At 40.7% G+C, this 18,009-nt stretch overlaps 1 long non-coding RNA gene across 1 annotated transcript in view; it reads right to left on the bottom strand.

Annotated features, from left to right (window-relative positions):
* The window catches only part of LOC103101145 (uncharacterized), a 23,548-nt gene extending 11,913 nt beyond the window's left edge, over positions 1–11,635 (bottom strand). The window contains exons 1-2 of the long non-coding RNA XR_469941.3: positions 11,514–11,635; positions 9,014–9,180 (exon numbers count right to left, since the gene is read on the bottom strand). This is a non-coding gene — a long non-coding RNA (uncharacterized LOC103101145). The remainder of the gene's footprint in view (positions 1–9,013; positions 9,181–11,513) is intronic.
* Positions 11,636–18,009: the final 6,374 nt, after the last annotated feature.

Raw genomic sequence — 18,009 nt, 5'->3', positions numbered from 1 at the left:
AAGAAAGAAGGAAAGAAAGAAGGAAAGAAAGAAAGAAAGAAAGAAAGAAGGAAAGACAGAAAGAGAGAAAGAAAGAAAGAGAGAGAGAAAGAAAGAGAGAGAGAAAGAAAGAGAGAGAGAAAGAAAGAGAGAGAGAGAAAGAAAGAAAGAAAGAAAGAAAGAAAGAAAGAAAGAAAGAAAGAAAGAAAGAAAGAAAGAAAGAAAGAAAGAAAGAAAGAAAGAAAGAAAGAAAGAAAGAAAGAAAGAAAGAAAGAAAGAAAGAAAGAAAGAAAGAAAGAAAGAAAGAAAGAAAGAGCTTTAGAAGAGGATTGATAGCAATACAAATACCAAGGTATTTGATCAATCTAGAATAAACAAAATAATGAAGCCATTGAAGGTGCTTGCCAGGGGTAGGGTTTGACACTCCACAGTATTGACTTTGACAAGCCCTTGGCCAGGGTCCATCTGCCATCTACAGAGAGGCTTGTGTGTTGGCCCACAGGTTGGGTTTTTAATATGAACCAAAATAGAGAGTCAGAGCTGAAAGGGGACTTTAAGATCACCTTTATCCAATTCCCTCATTTTATAGCAAAATGCCTTACCTAAAGGGTGAGAGAGAGAGAGAGAGAGAGAGAGAGAGAAAGAGAGAGGGAGAGAGAGAGAGAGAGAGAGAGAGAGAGAGAGAGAGAGAGAGAGAGAGAGAGAGAGAGAGAGAGAGAGAGAGAGAGCTGATACTCCCTCCCCTTTGCAGTGCTAGTTTGTGTTGGGAAGCAAATCTGTATGTGTTGCCCAAATCATTTATTTGCTCCTGGAAGGAGGAAGCTGGAAATAAAAGAGATAAAGTCCAACTCCAAGGGTTCCATGGCTGTTTGTCAACTATGCATTCTTAGAGACTTTGGACAGGCAAAAGATTATGTTACCTTAAAGAATACCAAAAAATTTAAGAGAAAAATACTTCTCATGATCATGATTCCAATAAGCCAAATTAACTTAAATATCTAAGGCATTTATCATATGATAGCTCTTTGTGCCTTAGTCTTTTCTCTCCCCTAGACTCTAGCTCAAGGCTTGTGGGCAAAAGTTGCTAACAAATGTTTTTTGAATGAATGAATTCCTGGGTAACCTAAGGCAAATCACTTAACCTCTCTGGGTCTCAATTTCATCTTCTGTAAAACTGATTAGATGATTTCTAAGGCCTTTTCCAGGGCAGCTAGTTGGTGTAATGGATAGGGCACCTTCCCTGGAGTTTGGAAGACAAGAGTTCAAATCTAGCCTTTGACATTTACTAGTTGTGTGATTTTTCAGGACAAGTCACATCATCCTGTTTGTCTCAGTTTCCTCACCTGAAAAATTAGCTGGAGAAGGAAATGGTAAACCACTCCAGTATCTCTGCCTAGAGATCCCAAATAGTCTTTCCTTAAAATGATAGGTATAAGGGTTAGCTAAGTGACTCAGTAGATGGAGCATCAGGCCCAGAGATGAGAGGTCTGGAGCTCAATTCTGGCCTCAGATGCTTCCTAGCTGTGTGACCCTGGGCAAGTCACTTAACCCCCATTGCCTAGTCCTTACTGTTCTTCTTCCTTGGAACCAGTATACAGTATTGATTGACAGAAGGTAAGGGTTATAAAAAAAATTATAAGCAATATCCATCTAAAATCATCAGCAAGTATCATTTGCAATGGAGATAAGTTAGAAGTCTTCCCAATACAATCAGGGGTGAAGCAAGGATGACAACTATTATTTAATATTGTATTAGAAATGTTAACTTCTAGCCCTAGAGACGGGAGGTCCTAGGTTCAAATCTGGCCTCAGACACTTCCCAGCTGTGTGACCCTGGGCAAGTCACTTGACCCCCATTGCCTAGCCCTTACCACTCTTCTGCCTTGGAGCCAATACACAGTATTGACTCCAGGACAGAAGGTAAGGGTTTAAAAAAAAAAAAAGAAATGTTAACTTCATCAATTAGAGTAGAAAAAGAAATTGAAGTAAAGTAGGTAATGAGAAAATTAAATTATCACTCTTTGCTGATGATATGGATATACTTAATGAATCCTAGAGAATCAGTTAAAAAACTAGTCAAAATAGTTAATTATAAATAAATAATTAGCAAAGTCACAAGATACGCAATAAACCTACATAAATCATTAGCATTTATTACCAACAAAGTCCAGCAGCAAGAGATAGAAAGAGAAATTCCCTTTAAAATAACTCTAGACAATATAAAATACCTGGGAGTCACTTGCCAAGACAAACAGAGGAATTATATGAACGCAGTAACAGAACACTTTTCACACAAATAAAGTCAGATCTAAACAACTGGAAAAATATTAATTGCTTATGGTTTGGCTGAGCTTATATAATAAAAGCAATGCTTCTACCCAAATTAATTTACCTATTCAGTGCCACATTGATCAAACTGCCAAAAATTATCTTATAGAACTAGAAAAAATAATAAATTTCATCTGGAATAATAAGAGGTCAAGAATCTCAAGGGAATTAATAAAAAGAAGATATTACGGTGGCTTAGCAGTACCAGAGCTCAAACCGTACTAGAAAGCAGTAACTATCAAAACATCCTGCTTCTGGTTAAGAAATAGAAAGGTAGATCAATGGAATGGATTAGGTACACAATATACAAAAGTAAATGACCTTAACAACCTAATGTTTAACAAACCCAAGGACCCAGCTTTGGGTTAAGAACTCACTATTTTACAAAAACTGCTGGGAAAACTGGAAAACAGTATGGCAGAAACTAGATCCTGACCAATATCTCACACCCTATGCAAGATAAGGTTAAAATGGATATATGATTTAGATATAAAGGGTGATGCTTTGAATAAATTAGGGGAATGTAGAATAGTTTACCTGGCCAATCTATGAAGAAGGGAAGAATCTATGACCAAACAAGAGATAGAGAATGTTACAAGATGTAAAATGAGTAATTTTGATTACATAAAGTTTAAAAGTTTCTGTACAAATAAAACCAACGTAACAGATTAGAAGGGAAACAACAAACTGGAAAAAACATTTTACAGGAAATTTCTCCAATTAGGGTCACATTTATTAAATATATAGAGAACTAAGTCAAATTTACAAGACTACAAGTCATTCTTTAATTGACAAATGGTCAAAGGATATGAACAAGCATTTTTCAGATGAAGAAACCAAAGCTATCCATAATCATATGAAAAAAATGTCCTAAATCACTCTTGATTAGAGAAATATAAATTAAAAAGACTAAAGTACCACCTCAAATCTAGCAGATTGACCAATCTTACAGTAAAGGAAAGTGATACATGTTGGAGGGGTTGTGTCAAAATTGGGGCTCTAATGCATTATTGTTGCAGTTGTGAACTGCATTTCTGGAACTGATCTATTCTGGGGGATAATTTTGGAACTATGCCCAGAGGGATATAATGTGCACACCCTTTAATCCAAAAATACCATTACTAGGTCTGTATCCCAGAGACTTTTAAAAGGGGGAAAGGACCTACAAGTACAAAACTATTTGTAGCAGCTCTTTTTGTGGTGGCAAAGAAATGGAAACTGAAGGGGCATCCATCAATTGGGGGATGGCTGACCAAATTGTGGTTTGTGATGGTGATGGTGATATAAGAATTGTGCTGTAAGAAATAATGAGCAGATGATTGCAGAAAAACCTGGAAAGGCTTGGGTAAACTGATGCAGAGTGAAATAAGCAGAAGCAGGAGAACGCTGTCCACAGTAACAACGATATTGTACATATTGTATGATGACTAACTGTGAAACTTAACTACTCTCAGCAATATGAAGATCCAGAACGATTCTGAAGGACTTGTGACAAAGAATGCTGTCCAGCTCCAGAGAAAGAACTGTTGAAGTAGAAATGCACATGAAAATGTGTGATCTGTCACTCTAGATTATCTGTGTTTTTATTTTGGGGATTTGGGGTTTATATGAGTATTCTCTTACAACAATGACTAATATGGATAATATGGAAATGGGTTTTGATCAATGATACATGTAAAACCCAGTGGAATTGCTTGTTGGAGAGAGGAAGGAAAGGAGAGAAAGAATATGAATCATGTAACCATGGGGAAATATTCTAAATTAATAATTATTTATTTTTTTTTGAAATTTTTGAAGAATGACTAATATGGAAGTATGTTTTGCATGATAATACACATATAAACCAGAGCAAATTGCTTACCACCTCCAGGAGGGAGGGAGACAGTTCAGGTCTTATAATTTTGGAAAACATGTTGAAAATTGTTATTAATTGTAATTGGGAAAATAAAATATCTTAAAAAACAGAAAGATAGCCCCTAATAGGACTACAAGAGTCAAAAAGATTAAATAGTGATGACAAAAAGATCTTTTTCCACACAAAATTCAATTTAATTCAAACCTGTAATAAACTCTCTACTGTGGAAAGTAGAGTTATCATTTAGTTATCGTTGCAGCCCTTGAAGACCTTACTGAAATATATTCAGTAGGAGGACATAGATTAGAAATAAATTAATTTGAATAAAGAGATAAAGCACTAAAGCCTGGGGTACTCAAGGAAGGTTTCACACAGGACAGTGTCTGCTAAGCTGATCTTTGAAGGAAAGAAGGAATCAGAAGCACCCAGATGATGAAGGAGGGAATAACTAACTTCCAAAGCATTCATGCAAAGGCAGCGCAAAGGTAGGAGATTAAATGTCAACTAGCAGGCCAACTTAGAACATATAATGTATGAAAGGGAATAGTATAAATATCAAGGAGAGATGTGTTTTACTGGAGTACATGTATATTACAAGGGAAATCTTCAACTAAGGGGGCAGAGGAGGATAGTAAGTAGCAATAAAACTTAAAAAACAAAAAAGAAACATTAAGAAAAAATGTAAATGCACAAAAGACAAAAAGTAGTGGATACAATTGTAATTTTGTTACTGTCTGGTTAAAATGAATCGATATTAGTTTAATGTTTACTTCATAATCATAAACTTTATAGCCAGATTTGTGGAAGAAAAAGAAAACACAAATTTAAAGGGAACTGTAGCAAGTGAGAACACAAGAATTAGAGGGTAGGAGAGCAGCCTGGAGTTGGGGAAGGGTGGAAGTGGGGGCACTCTAGCTTAGTAGGAACAGTTTGAAGGTTAAGGCAAAAAAATACCAAAAGCTTAGGCAAGCTGTCCACAGTCAGTGATGGTCATCTTTTTGCTGGTCTTTCCATCCTAGGATCAAAAGTGCTGTTTGGCTTTTCCAATGTTCACGCCTTCTTTCATCTGGCCAAAAACTCCATGCTTCCTCTCCAACCAATCCTTGTGAGCAATACAGATGAAAAACTGGAACACATTTGTGTTGGACTCAGCATTTATACCAGGCTCAGTGTGCTGCAGCTGAAGTTTGATCAACAAATTTTCATCAAAGAACTCCAATATGTCTCCTTAAATATGACAGATATTTTGATTTAAGGGTTTTTTAAATTCTCGTTTCCTACTTGTCCTCAGGGCCATTACAGCATGGGAACCCATGGATAATTTTGTGAAGCAAGATCTCTTGTAATCAAAACTTGGAAGTTTTCTGCTATCTTTGGAAACTCGTCTGCAAATAGCTGCCAAAGAGCCCCGAGACTCGTCACCAGTTTAAGATATATACAATGGAGCTGGCACATGGCCATAAATGGCTCAACTGGGGACAGCAATGGATTGACACCAAGGAAGTCACAGTATCAAGTAGCCAAGTAAAGCAATGGACTCTAGATGGTGGTGTGTGTGTGTGTGAGACAGACAGACAGACAGACAGACAGAGAAGAGGGTGGGTATACAATAGGGTCCCCTTATCCACGGTTTCAATTTCTGTGGCTTCAGATATCTGTAGTCAACCCAACAGAAGTCTGCTTGTGGCAGCAGTCTACCACCCAACAGTCTCTTCTACTTCCACTTTCATTTTTTTAGAATTTTGGGGGGGAGGGGAGGAAAGGATAGCTGCCAGCCAAGGGGCAGAAGCAGGGAGAGAGAACACATAGGTGTCTGGGGGTCAGCAGATGTTTGTTTATATCCCCAATTTCAGTCATCCACAGAAGATCTCGAACCATATCTCCCAGGACAGGGACCCTACTGTATATGTATATATCCGTATATGGATGTGTTTAAAGAAAACTATTACATGAGGGTTCATTATTCTTTTTTTCATCTTTGTGATCCATTACTATAATCTTTTTTATTTTTCATGTAAATTTTTAGAATTCATTATTCTTGTACATTTCTTTTGTTTCTTGTCCTTCCATTTACATAGAAATGTTTGCGTTTGTTGATAGTGGATAGAGAGTCAGGCTGGGAAATAGGAGGTCCTGGGTTTAAATCTGGTTTCAGACTCTTCTTAGTTATGTGACTGTGGTCCTTACCCCATTTGCCTAGCCCTTGTTGCTCTTCTGCCTTGGAACTGACAATTAATATTGATTCTAAGGCAGAAGGGAAGGGTTTACTAGTATACCTTGGGACACATATGGTAAGACTCTACTGAGGGATTTAAGGCCCTTCTCCCTAAGCCTGCATCTTCCAAAGGCAACTGCTTAGAAGGAATCAGTGGAAATCTGGTTGGGCCACTCGTGCCAAATGGGTGTGTTTAAACATCCATTTCACTTCTCTCTAAGCCTGCGTTTTTCCAGGTGTCCTCCACATGGCTCCCATCTACATTGCCTAGTGTCTTGGAGCTCAGATTCCAAGAGCAGACATTCTACTTGTTTTCTTCCAAAAGAGGTAGCTCCTAACTTTTACAGGGGCCCCCTCTCCCTCTAAATCCCTAGCTATAACATCTGAAAAGTAGCAGCATGGGGGCAGCAAGGTGGCACAGTGGACAGAACACCAGGCCTAGAGTCAGAAGGACCTGGGTTCAAATCTAGCCTTGTAACAAGGGAATCACTTTAAAAGACTGATATATATTAATTTAAGGTCGCCAAGGAATCAGCTATGTAATTCCTAAATGAAAAACTCAAGTCAGCCGTCAGCCTTTTTTGGAGTTTAATTACAATAGGAGTAAGAAAGGAATTAGAGATAGAGAGAGAGAAAAAGGGAGAGAAGGGAATAGGGCTTAAATACCCCTTCTGTTTAGGCTGGGCCAAAAGGCCCAAGCCCTTAGATAGCTGGGGCAAAGAAAAGAGATCAGTCCCTATCACTCACATGACCAAAATGGAGAAACAGTCTCAGAGGCCCCCCCCTTCAGCTTCCTTCAGAGCAAGCTTCTCAGAGCCCACACGAACCACACCGACCAACTCTCTCAACCCCCCTCAGTTCTCCCATCTACCAATCACTGTTCATCAATTTCCCTGTGCCAATGGAGGCTCTAGCTTAACCCAGGACCACCCAGAGGTTTCTGGCTTTTGCACATGTCTATTGAAGGTCATATTTTTCAAATGATTAAATCTTTACTCCTTTGCTACAGCCCTTTCTAAATCCTATTAGGACTGAATAGGGTGGAGATTTATTCCAAGTATCTCCATTGTATCAATTCTAAAATCAATCAAGACTCAAAGAAATTCCTGTTCTATGCTTAAGCATAGGTCAAAGTCCTTTCCATTGTTCAGCAAAGGGTCTCTGTCCTAAAGTAATCTTAAGAAGGGAAGAGAAGGAACCTCCCATGCCAATGGGGTTCCCATTCCAATAGACTATCAGTAAGAAATTTTCCAAGTATGAAATATCCCAATGGTGAAATTTCCAACATTTATAAGTCTAAGAAATTTGAGGTTTACAGCCTCAGAAAGTAAGGGTTAAAAAAAAGTTGTGGTGGTGGTAGAATGTACAAAGCATCCTGGATGAGGTTCCCACCTGGATTCAAATACTGCTCTGCCACTACTTACCTTAAGGCAAGTCGCCCAACTTCTTGGAATCTGTTTCTTCATTTGTAAAACGAGAAGGGATTCTTTGAAGAATTTTTTATAGCAACCAAATCACTGATCCTAATAGATGCCTGTTGGGGAATTTAATTTTTCCCAAGAACAAGTTACATAGAAGCAGCCAGTGGCTAGAGTGTCCAACTTAAAATCAAGAGGATTTTTGTTCAAATCTGACCTTAGACATTTGTAGCTACAACAAGTCACTTAACCCTGCTTGCCTAACCCTGGCCCTTAGCGTCTTACTAAGACTGAAAGTCAGGGCTTTAAAAAAAAAGTTGCATACTCCAAGATACCCAAGGAGGACCATACCACCAGGAAATTAGTGGACTAAGCAGTCATCTATCATTTATACTAATAACTCACATTTCTATGGCATTTTAAGGACCACAAAGTCATTGCCTGACAGGCCAACTATCATCCCCATTTTACAGATGAGAAAGCCCAGGGATGCATAGGTTAAGCGCTTTATTAGGCAACCCACCTAATGAATGTCAGCCTCAAATGTAGGTCTTCCCACTCCAAGACCAGGGTCTTTCCACTACAGGATGCTGATGACCTAGGCATCACCAAAAAGACCCTTAAAATCCCTTCCTGCCACAGTAGCTAGCATGCCACCATTGGAGATTCAATGAAGAGTTAGACTGGTCATAAGGAAAGGGATGGACTACCTTATTGCTACACTTGCACTCATGAAATATTTTTTCCTTTCTGTCTTAGAATCAATACTGTGTATTAGTTCTAAGGCAGAAGAGTGGTAAGGGCTAGGCAATGGGGGTCAAGTGACTTGCCCAGGGTCACACAGCTAGGAAGTGTCTGAGGTCACATTTGAACTCAGGACCTCTTATAAGCGGCTCTCTATCCATTGATCTACCTAGTTGCCCCAACTCATGAAACATTAAAAGGACTCCAGTGCATTGGGGGAATGCCCTGTGAAGGATCTGAGAGAAAACATGGACCAGAAGAGAATAAAATGAGAAGGCAGAGATAGGTTATAAATTCAGATGTGAGCTGATAAATGTATTTACCAGCTCCCCAGAGAAAAAGCAGACACACCTTTAAGTTTAAACTGCATTATTCACATTTTTCCCATCACATTCTTTAAACTAGACAATCAACAAAACAATAAATCAAGCCCTAATTTATGGCATTTGAGCCTTTCCAAGGTGTGATGCTCACCCTGAAAATTTAACAACTGGCCCTTCCAAGTTGGTAACAGCTGGCTCCAGCACAACAGTGGTTAAAATTCATGCCACTGGATAGGATAGATGAGATCACCGATGTATCAAAGAAGAGGTTCATTCCTTTGAGCCAAAATTTGACCTCCTGTTAAAATTTCATTTCTCCTAGAAGAGGGAAAATTAAAGCTATCATCAGATATTTAAACCTCAGTGTGAATTAGTGCATCAAATTGCTAATAATCTCTGCAACAAATGTCCGAGTAAAAGACTGAGGGAATTTGAATGTTAATGATGGGGAGAGGAAAGCTAGGTAGTTCAGTGGACTGAGAGCCAGGCTTAGAGATGAGAGGTCCTGGGTTTATATTCTGGCCTCAGACACTTCCCGGCTGTGTGACCCTGGGCAAGTCACGTAACCGATGTTTGCCTTCATCCACTGGAGGAGGAAATGACAAACCACTCCAACATCTTTGCCAAGGGGACCCCATGGACAATATGGTCCCCTGGTCGGAAAGAGTCAGACATGACTTAATTTCAACAACTTTCAGATTGAAGGAACATGAAGAGAGAGAACTTGGTATGATAGATAGGACACCAGGATCTGAAGTCAGCAAGTTCTGGGTTTAAATCCCACCTCAGACCCTTCACAGCTGTGTAATGAGGGACAATGGGCAAGGAACCACTTCCTTTGGCTCAGTTTCTTAATCTGTAAAATGAGAGGTTGGGTGTAGAGTTCAGTTTCTTCCAGCTCTCAATGTACAATTGCTGTCTGGGTTTCAGTTTCCCCGCCCCATTCAAATGAAGCAATGAACTGGAAATTGAGGGGATGCCCATTAATTGAGAAATGGCTGAACAAATTGTGGCATATGATTGTGATGGAATGCTATTGCACCATGAGAAATGATGAGGTTAATTTTTTTCTTAGTTCTTTCCTTCCATCTTAGAATCAAGACTATGTATCGATTCTAAGGCAGAAGAGCAGTAAGGACTGGGCAATGGGGGTGAAGTGACTTGCCCAGGGTCACACAACTAGAAAGTGTCTGCGGTCAGTTTTAAACCTAAGATCTTTTGTCTCTAACCACTGAGTCACCTAGGTAAACCCTTTCTTTCCATCTTGGAATCAATACTGTAAAACAGGTTTTGAGTGATAATACATGTATAACCCAGTAGAATTGCTTGTCAACTCCAGGAGGGGGGAGAGAAGAGGAGAAGGAGAGAACATGAATCGTGTAACCTTGGGAAACTTATGTATAAATTTATTATTCTAATAAATAAAGGAATCAATATTGTGCATCAGTTCTGAGGCAGAAGAGTGCTAAGGGCTAGGCAATGAGATTAAGTGACTTGCCCAGAGTCACACAGCTAGGAAGTGTCTGAGATCACATTTAAACCCAGGACCTAGACTTATCTCTAAGCCTTGCTCTCAATCCACTGAGCCCCCTGGCTGCCCCTAGTTAGTTTTGCTTTATTTATTATTATTATTTTTAATCCTTACCTTCCATCTTGGAGTTAATACTGTGCATTGGTTCTAAGGTAGAAGCATGCTAAGGGCTGGACAATGGGGGTGACATGACTTGCCCAGGGTCACACAGCTAGGATATGGCTGAGACATATTTGAACCCAGAACCTCCCTTCTCTAGGTCTGGCTCTCAATCCACAGAGCCATCTAGCTGCCCCTGGTTATTTTTTTTTTAAACATGGAATAATCTACATAAAGTTATAAGGAGTGAAATGAGTAGAACCAAGAAAACATTACATGCAGTAACAGAAATATTATTAGAATAACTTGTGGATGAGACAGAACTGATAAATAGAAGCAAGCAAGACATAGTTTTATATATGTATGTATTTTTCTAATGACACTTTCTCTCATGGGGAAGGGAGGGAGGAAGGAAGAGAGCAGAAAACTTTAATGTAACAATTTTTTAAGTTAAAAACTAACTTTTTGGTAGATAAAAAATGTGGGGAGTTGGACTAGATACTTCTAGAGTACCCTCCGCTTTACTTATTTTTTAAACCCTTACCTTCCACCTTAGAATCAATACTCCAAGAATTGGTTCTAAGGCAGAAGAGCAATAAGGGCTAGGCAATGAGGATTAAGTGACTTGCCCAGGGTCACACAGCTGGGAAGTTTCTGAGGTCAGATTTGAACCTAGGACCTCCCATCTCTAGGCCTGGCTCTCAATCCACTGAGATACCCAGCTGCCCCCATACCTTCCACTTTTAAACCTAGGACCTTTCCCTACTAAGATTCAAACCCCTTTGGGGAGTTGTTGTTCTTATCATTGCAACTCCCTCAATTGGCTCCATAGAGGAGGGTATACCAAAAAGTTTGTCGAATGAATAAGAGAATAAGTGCCGTGGGATGTGGTTAAAGAGGGACAAGCAACAAGCCTCTCTAGGAAGAGCTACTAGGGCTAGGGTAACTGGGAGAACTGGCTGACCAAGGCCTCAGGGTAAGAAAGGAGAAGACAGCCATGACTGGCCAATCTCCAAATGACCTTTAAGCTCAGTCGAGTCTCCTTAAAAGGATTTCTCTTGGGGTAAGGGGTTGCAGCTGATGAATCTGGTCTTCATTAACTTGAAAGAAATAACCAGAATGCCCCAAGTGGAGAAAGTCCGTCTCTTCCCCAACTCCACCCACTTTCCCTCCTGCTCCATAAGTTATTAATGGTAACCAGGGGCTCTCACAGGAAAGAATGTTGGGAATTGTGATGTCATGGCAAAACCCCTCATTAACCGGCCAGCAGAAAAATCTGGTTGAGTAAGATATGCACCCAATCACCCACATCCAGAGAGACTTTCTTCTCTTTCCCACCCACCTCAATTCCACAAATTCTTTTGTCTCCGTTTAGGGCAGAGAAAGGGTTCTCTGGAGAATGCTTGCAAAATGAGAGTAGAGGCAAAATTTTCTCCAAGGATATGTGTAATCAAGGGAGGAACAGGCCAGAGAGAAGCGCTTAGGTCTGGGTCTTCTCAACGGTGCCAGCTTTGATCCATGGCCATGAGCCAAGCTCTGGGTCTGCTGACCTCAACGTGCATCAGGCAGCTCAGGGACTACAGTGGACAGAGCACTAGGCCTAGAATCAGGAAGACTTGAGTTCAAATTTAGCCTCAGATATCTGCTAGCTATGTGACTGGGCACACCACTTAGCCTCTGTTTACTTCAGTTTCCTCATCTATAAATGGGGATAATAACAGGCCCTATTTCCAAGAGTTATTGGGAAAATCCACTGAATCATATTTGTAAGGCACTATTATATCATGATATATTCAAAATGAAATATCTTGGAATAAAGCCTGGCACATAGTAGGTGCTTAATAAATTTCTTCCTGTCTTTCTGGATCCCGCTGGAGTCACTCCCTCCTCCAGAACCTTTTTTCATTATTACCTTTCTTCCATCTCCATTCCCTCCTTCCCTTCTGAAGCCTTCATTACTACTCACAAACAAGCACAGATCTCTACAGGCCTCCTATTTCTTTCCTTCTTTTTTAAACTCTTATTTTCTATCTCAGAATTCATGCCAAGTATCCATTCCAAGGTGGAAGAGTGGTAAGGGCTAGGCATTTGGGGTTAAGTGTCTGAGGTCACATTTGAACTCAGGAAGATTCATCCTTCTGTCTTCAGGCCCTCTATTCTATCCACCGTGCCTGCTGGCTACCCTGTCTACCTAAGGCACAAACTAAACCAGTACTTGTTGACTTCAGCTTCACCTCTCTGGGCCTTTATTTCCTCCTTATGCCGAAATATCTACTTGCGCCTGTCAAAGGGATTTCAAAGATCGTCTAGTCCAACTCAGGAATCCTCTTTAGTACCCTTGAAACAAGGAGCCACCCAGGTGCCGCTTTGCCTTCAGTAGAGCAAAGAAGACTCGTTTCCCCCAAGTTGGATCTGGCCATCCTGCTTTGGAACAGCTCTCGTTGTTAGAAAATTTTTTGGTTTGATCCTCCTTCCTCTCTCTTGGGGCCCAGCAGAACAAATCTCAACAGACAGGCTAAACAAGGGCCTTAAAAAAAAGATTATTTACATTAACAATTTTTTGTTAGTATTAATTGTTTACAATAACAAAAGTTTTCTTTATCTAATCACTAGTTCTCTCTCTCTCTTTTTAAAACTTTACCTTCTGTCTTAGAGTCAATACTGTGTATTGATTCCAAGGCAGAAGAACAGCAAGGGCTAGGCAATGGGGGTTAAGTGACTTGCCCAGGGTCACACAGCTTGGAAGCATCTGAGGTCAAATTTGAACCCAGGACCTCCCATTTCCAGGCCTGGTTCCCAATCCACTGAGCTACCCAGCTGCCCCCTCCCTTCCATTTTAGAATCAATACTATGTATTGGTTCCAAGGCAGAAGAGCAGTAAGGACTAGGCAATGGGAATTAAGTCACATGGCTAGGAAGTGTCTGAGATCACATTTGAACCCAGATCTTCCAGATTCCATGCCTGGCCACCCAGCTGCCTGAATCTCTTCATTTGTGAGAGAAAAATAAGAAAACAGAGAGAGGTATGGATAGGTAGCTATGTTGTTGTTTAGTAGTTTTAGTTGTGTCTGATTCTCTGCAACACCATCTGGGGTTTTCTTGGCAAAGCTACTGGAATAATTTGCTATTTCCTTCTCCAGTTCATTTTACAGATGAAGAAACTGAGGCAAACGGGTTAAGTGACATGCTCAAGGTCACACAGGATCTATAGCTATCTCTAAGGCAAGTAAGAAGGATTTGAGGCTGTATTTGAACTCAGGTTTTCCTGACTCCAGGCCCAACACACTATCCATTGTGCTAGCTGCCCTATAGATAGCTATAGATAACTGATAAAGATGTAGATGCAGGCAAAGACATAGATACAGATAGAAAGATAGAAAATTGGGTGGCACAGTGGATAGAGTTCTGAGCCTAGAGTCAGGAAGATCTGAATTTAAATCCAGCCTTAGAACCTTCTTATCTGTGTCTGGACTGTCACAACCATATTTGCCTCAGTTTCCTCATCTGTAAAATGAGCTAGTGAAGAAAATGACAAATCACTCTAGTATCTTTTTTTTTTAAACCCTTACCTTCTGTCTTAGAATAAATACTAAATATTGGTTTATAAGGCAGGCGAGTGGTAAGGGCTAGGCAATGGAGGTTAAGTGACTTGCCCAGGGTCACACAACTAGGAAGTGTCTGAGGCCAGATTTGAACCCAGGACCTCCCATCTCTGGGCCTGGCTCTCAATCCACTGAGCCACCCACTCTAATATCTTTTCCAAGAAAACTCTATATGGGGTCATGAAGAGTCTGACAGGACTAAAATGATTGAACAATGACAAAAAGATATAAATAAATACATGGAATACTCATGCAAGAGGCTGCATGGGATAATAGACAGTGAGCCCAGTCTCAAAGCTAGATCCAAGTCCTGCCTCTGACTGAGTGACCTTGGACAAGTAATATAACTCCTCATTGCCCTAAACCAATTAGAAAGGGGAACTCTAATGTATACACACATATATGTATTAAAATGTAATTTTATTTATGTTTTCTTGTATTTTTATTTATTTCATCAAATATTTCTCAATTACATTTTTAATCTCCTTCCCAGGGACTTTGAAAGTGTTATGGACCCATGCTACCTATGCTTTAAGCAACTCTCTAAGGCTATAATTTGCAGGGGTGTCAACCCCCATAGACAGAAGGAATTTCCTCATCTGGGAGTTCCCGGTACTAATGAAATCCAGGTCTAGTCCCAGCCCTGAAAAAAATCTCTGGGAATCCTCCTCTCTGAACCCAGAGAATAAGGTAGCTTTTCTCCTTTCTTAGGCGATCCCTCTGCTTTGTGCTCTGGATCACTCAGATAAGAGACACAAGGAGCCTCCAGTCCAGAGAGACCTGAATTCAGGTCTGACCTCAGACACTCACTAGCAGTGTGACCCTGGCAAGTCACTTAATTTCTGCTGGCATCATTTTCTCCATCTGTAAAATGGGAACAATAATAGCATCTGTTTCACAAAGGTATTGTGAGGCTCAAATGAAATATTTTTTTAAATTTCTTAGTTCAATGGTGCTATACAAATGCTTTTTTCTTCCCTTCTTATTCCCTTTGTAGAATAATTGGATTTCAATTTAGAGTGAGAAAAAACAATTGTTGCCTTTTGGTCATTTTCAATCATGTCTAACTCTCTGTGGTACCATTTGGGGTTTTCTTTCTTTTTTTTTTAACCCTTACCTTCTGTCTTGGAGTCAATACTGGTTCCAAGGTAGAAGAGTGGTAAGGGCTAGGCAATGGGGGTCAAGTGACTTGCCCAGGGTCACACAGCTGGGAAGTGTCTGAGGTCAGATTTGAACCCAAGAACTCCCGTCTCTAGGCCTGACTCTCAATCCACTGAGCCACCCAGCTGCCCCCCATTTGGGGTTTTCTTGCTGAAGATACTGGAGAGGATTGCCATTTCCTTCTCCAGCTCATTTTACAGATGAGGAAACTGAGGCAATCAGAGTGAAGCAACTTGTCCAGGGTCACATAGCTAGTAGATGTCTAAAGCACAATTTGAACTCAGGTCTTTTGTGACTCCAAACTTGGCATTCTATTCACTGTGCCACCTAAGGGGTGTTGTAGTCCAGACCCCAGATTCTAGAGACGAGGAAACGAAGGACTAGAAAGCTGAAGAACCTCAGCGTACCAGGTCACATAGAGTCACCTGCCAAGGAGAGTTCACAGTTGCTAGGGAGGATAATGAGGTTGTTGGCAGTTTCTTGTTGAAGAGAAAGTAAGAGAAGCTGGAGGGCAGAGCCCAACCCAGTGAATTCCCTCCTTCATGCCTGTAGAAAGGCAAGTCAGATCACCTGGAATTCTCTTTGTTCAGCCCACATGCCTGTCATTCGCCCACTGCTACACCCTTCCCCGTGTGGCTGAACCGCTGACAGGGTTCATGTACAGAGCACTCTTCTTGGTTCCCACCACACATTATATTGCCCCTGCCCCTCTGTGTGTGGCTTGGTGGTACAATAGATAGCGCTCTGGGCTAGAATCAGGAAGACTTATTCTTGAGTTCAAATCTCGACTGAGTCACTTACTGGCTGTGTGACCCTAGCAAGTCACTTGGCCCTGTTTGCCTCAGTTTCCTCATCTGCAAAAATGAAGCAGAGAAGGAAATGGCAAGCCATTCTAGTTTCTCTGGGGAGAAAACCCCAAATGGGGTTGCGAAGAGTCAGACAAGCCTGAAACAACAAATCCAGTCAGAGCAATAGCTTGGTTGGGAGCTGTGTTTTTCTGTGCCACGGGTTAGGATGTAGAGACACGACTGAAAAAGGACTGACCAACAACAAGTGCTCCAGCATCCCTGGCCATAGCAGCCTTGGCTTCCACTTGGGCCATCACCACCATCTGGTCCTTTCAGCTCAAAGATGTATGAGCTGCTGCTCCTCCTTTCTGACCTCGTCCGTCCGCCTAGCCCTTCCCCAGCCCCAGCCTCTACTGCTCAAACCCACTGTGAATTTCAAAGTCTATAAAGCGTTATTTGCCCCCCATACATTAGCTCGTTGGACTCTCACCCATTCCCAGTGAACAAAGTATTAATATTATTGCCATTGTAGAAGAATTTGACACACGTTTGAAGCAGCTATTTTGTGTGATATTACAGGTAGAGTTCTGGTTACTCTGAGTTCGGGTTCTGGGTTCGAGGTTCTACCTGTGACCCTGGACAAGCCACTCACAGTCTAAGTTAAGAGGAGTTGAAGGAGAGCAATTAGGTGCCCCTGTGGATAGAAAATCAGACTTAGAGACAGAAGATCCTGGGTTCAAATCTGGAGATACTTCCTAGCTGTGTGACCCTTGGGCAAGTCACAACTCCAGTTGCTTTGCCTTCCCTGCCTTTGTGCCCTAGAATCCATGGGGGGAGGGGGGGAAGAGGAGTTACCGAACTGGATGAGCTAAGGGCGTTTTCACTGTTGTTCATGGGATCAAAGCTGGAGACTCTTAGAAAAGTCCAACCTCTCATTTAAAAGATGAGAAGGGAACAGATGGGTGGCTCAGTGGATTGAGAGCCTGGGCAAGTCACTTAACCCCCATTGCCTAGCCCTTACCACTCTTCTGTCTTGGAATCAATATAACAGCAGTGAATGGGGGTCAAGTGACTTGCCCAGGGTCACACAGCTGGGGAGTATCTGAGGCCAGATTTGAACCTATGACCTCCCGTCTCTAGGCTTGGCTCCCAATCCACTGAGCTACCCAGCTGCCCCCTAACAGCAGTGATTTTGAGACAGAAGGTAAAAAAAAAAAAAGAGGAGATGGTGACTCGGGGAGATCAAATAACTTCCCTAAAGAATCCAAGCTAAGATGCAAACTCAAAGGAAAAGATTTAAATGCAAGCATCTATTATGCCCCCATTTTATGCTAGTTGCATACAATTTATATATATTTATATATAAAATGTTTTATAATTTTTTTACTAATATTATTTTATTTGATCCTCAAAAGTCCTAGAAGTTAGATGCTATTGTTATCTTCATTTGACAAGTGAAGAAACTGAGGCAAATAGCAAAAAAACAGCAATGAATTAGGTATGTAACTAAACAAATTTAAAATCCCCAATTAAAGATTAAGTTGGAAATCTTAAAAATCAAAGGAGAAATGTATAAAATTGAAAGTAAGATAACTACTGAACTAATAAGAATAGGAGTTAGTTTTGGGGGGGGGGAACAAATAAAATAGATAGAGCATTGGCTAATTTGATTTTTTAAAAAGGAAACTGAGGCAGACAGAGATTAAGTGACTTGTTCAAGGTCATACAGCCAGTACATATCAAATGGATTAGAATTTGGGTTTCTCTAACTCCAGGATCCCAGAACTGTTTTGTTTTGTTTTGTTTTTTAAACCCTTTAAATTCTGGCTCTGTAATAGTTCTAAAACAGAAGGGCAAGGGCTAGGCAAATGGGATTAAGTGACTTGCCCAGGGTCACACAGTCCCACATTGTTTTTACCTAGCTGTTTGACTTCAGAAGCCCAGGACTCCTAATTCCAAATACTAA

This window comes from Monodelphis domestica, chromosome 7 (assembly GCF_027887165.1).
Source record: "Monodelphis domestica isolate mMonDom1 chromosome 7, mMonDom1.pri, whole genome shotgun sequence".
Classification (NCBI taxonomy): Eukaryota; Metazoa; Chordata; class Mammalia; order Didelphimorphia; family Didelphidae; genus Monodelphis; species Monodelphis domestica.
Note: the sequence above shows the minus strand (reverse complement) of the source record. Positions and strands in the feature narration are given on the sequence as shown.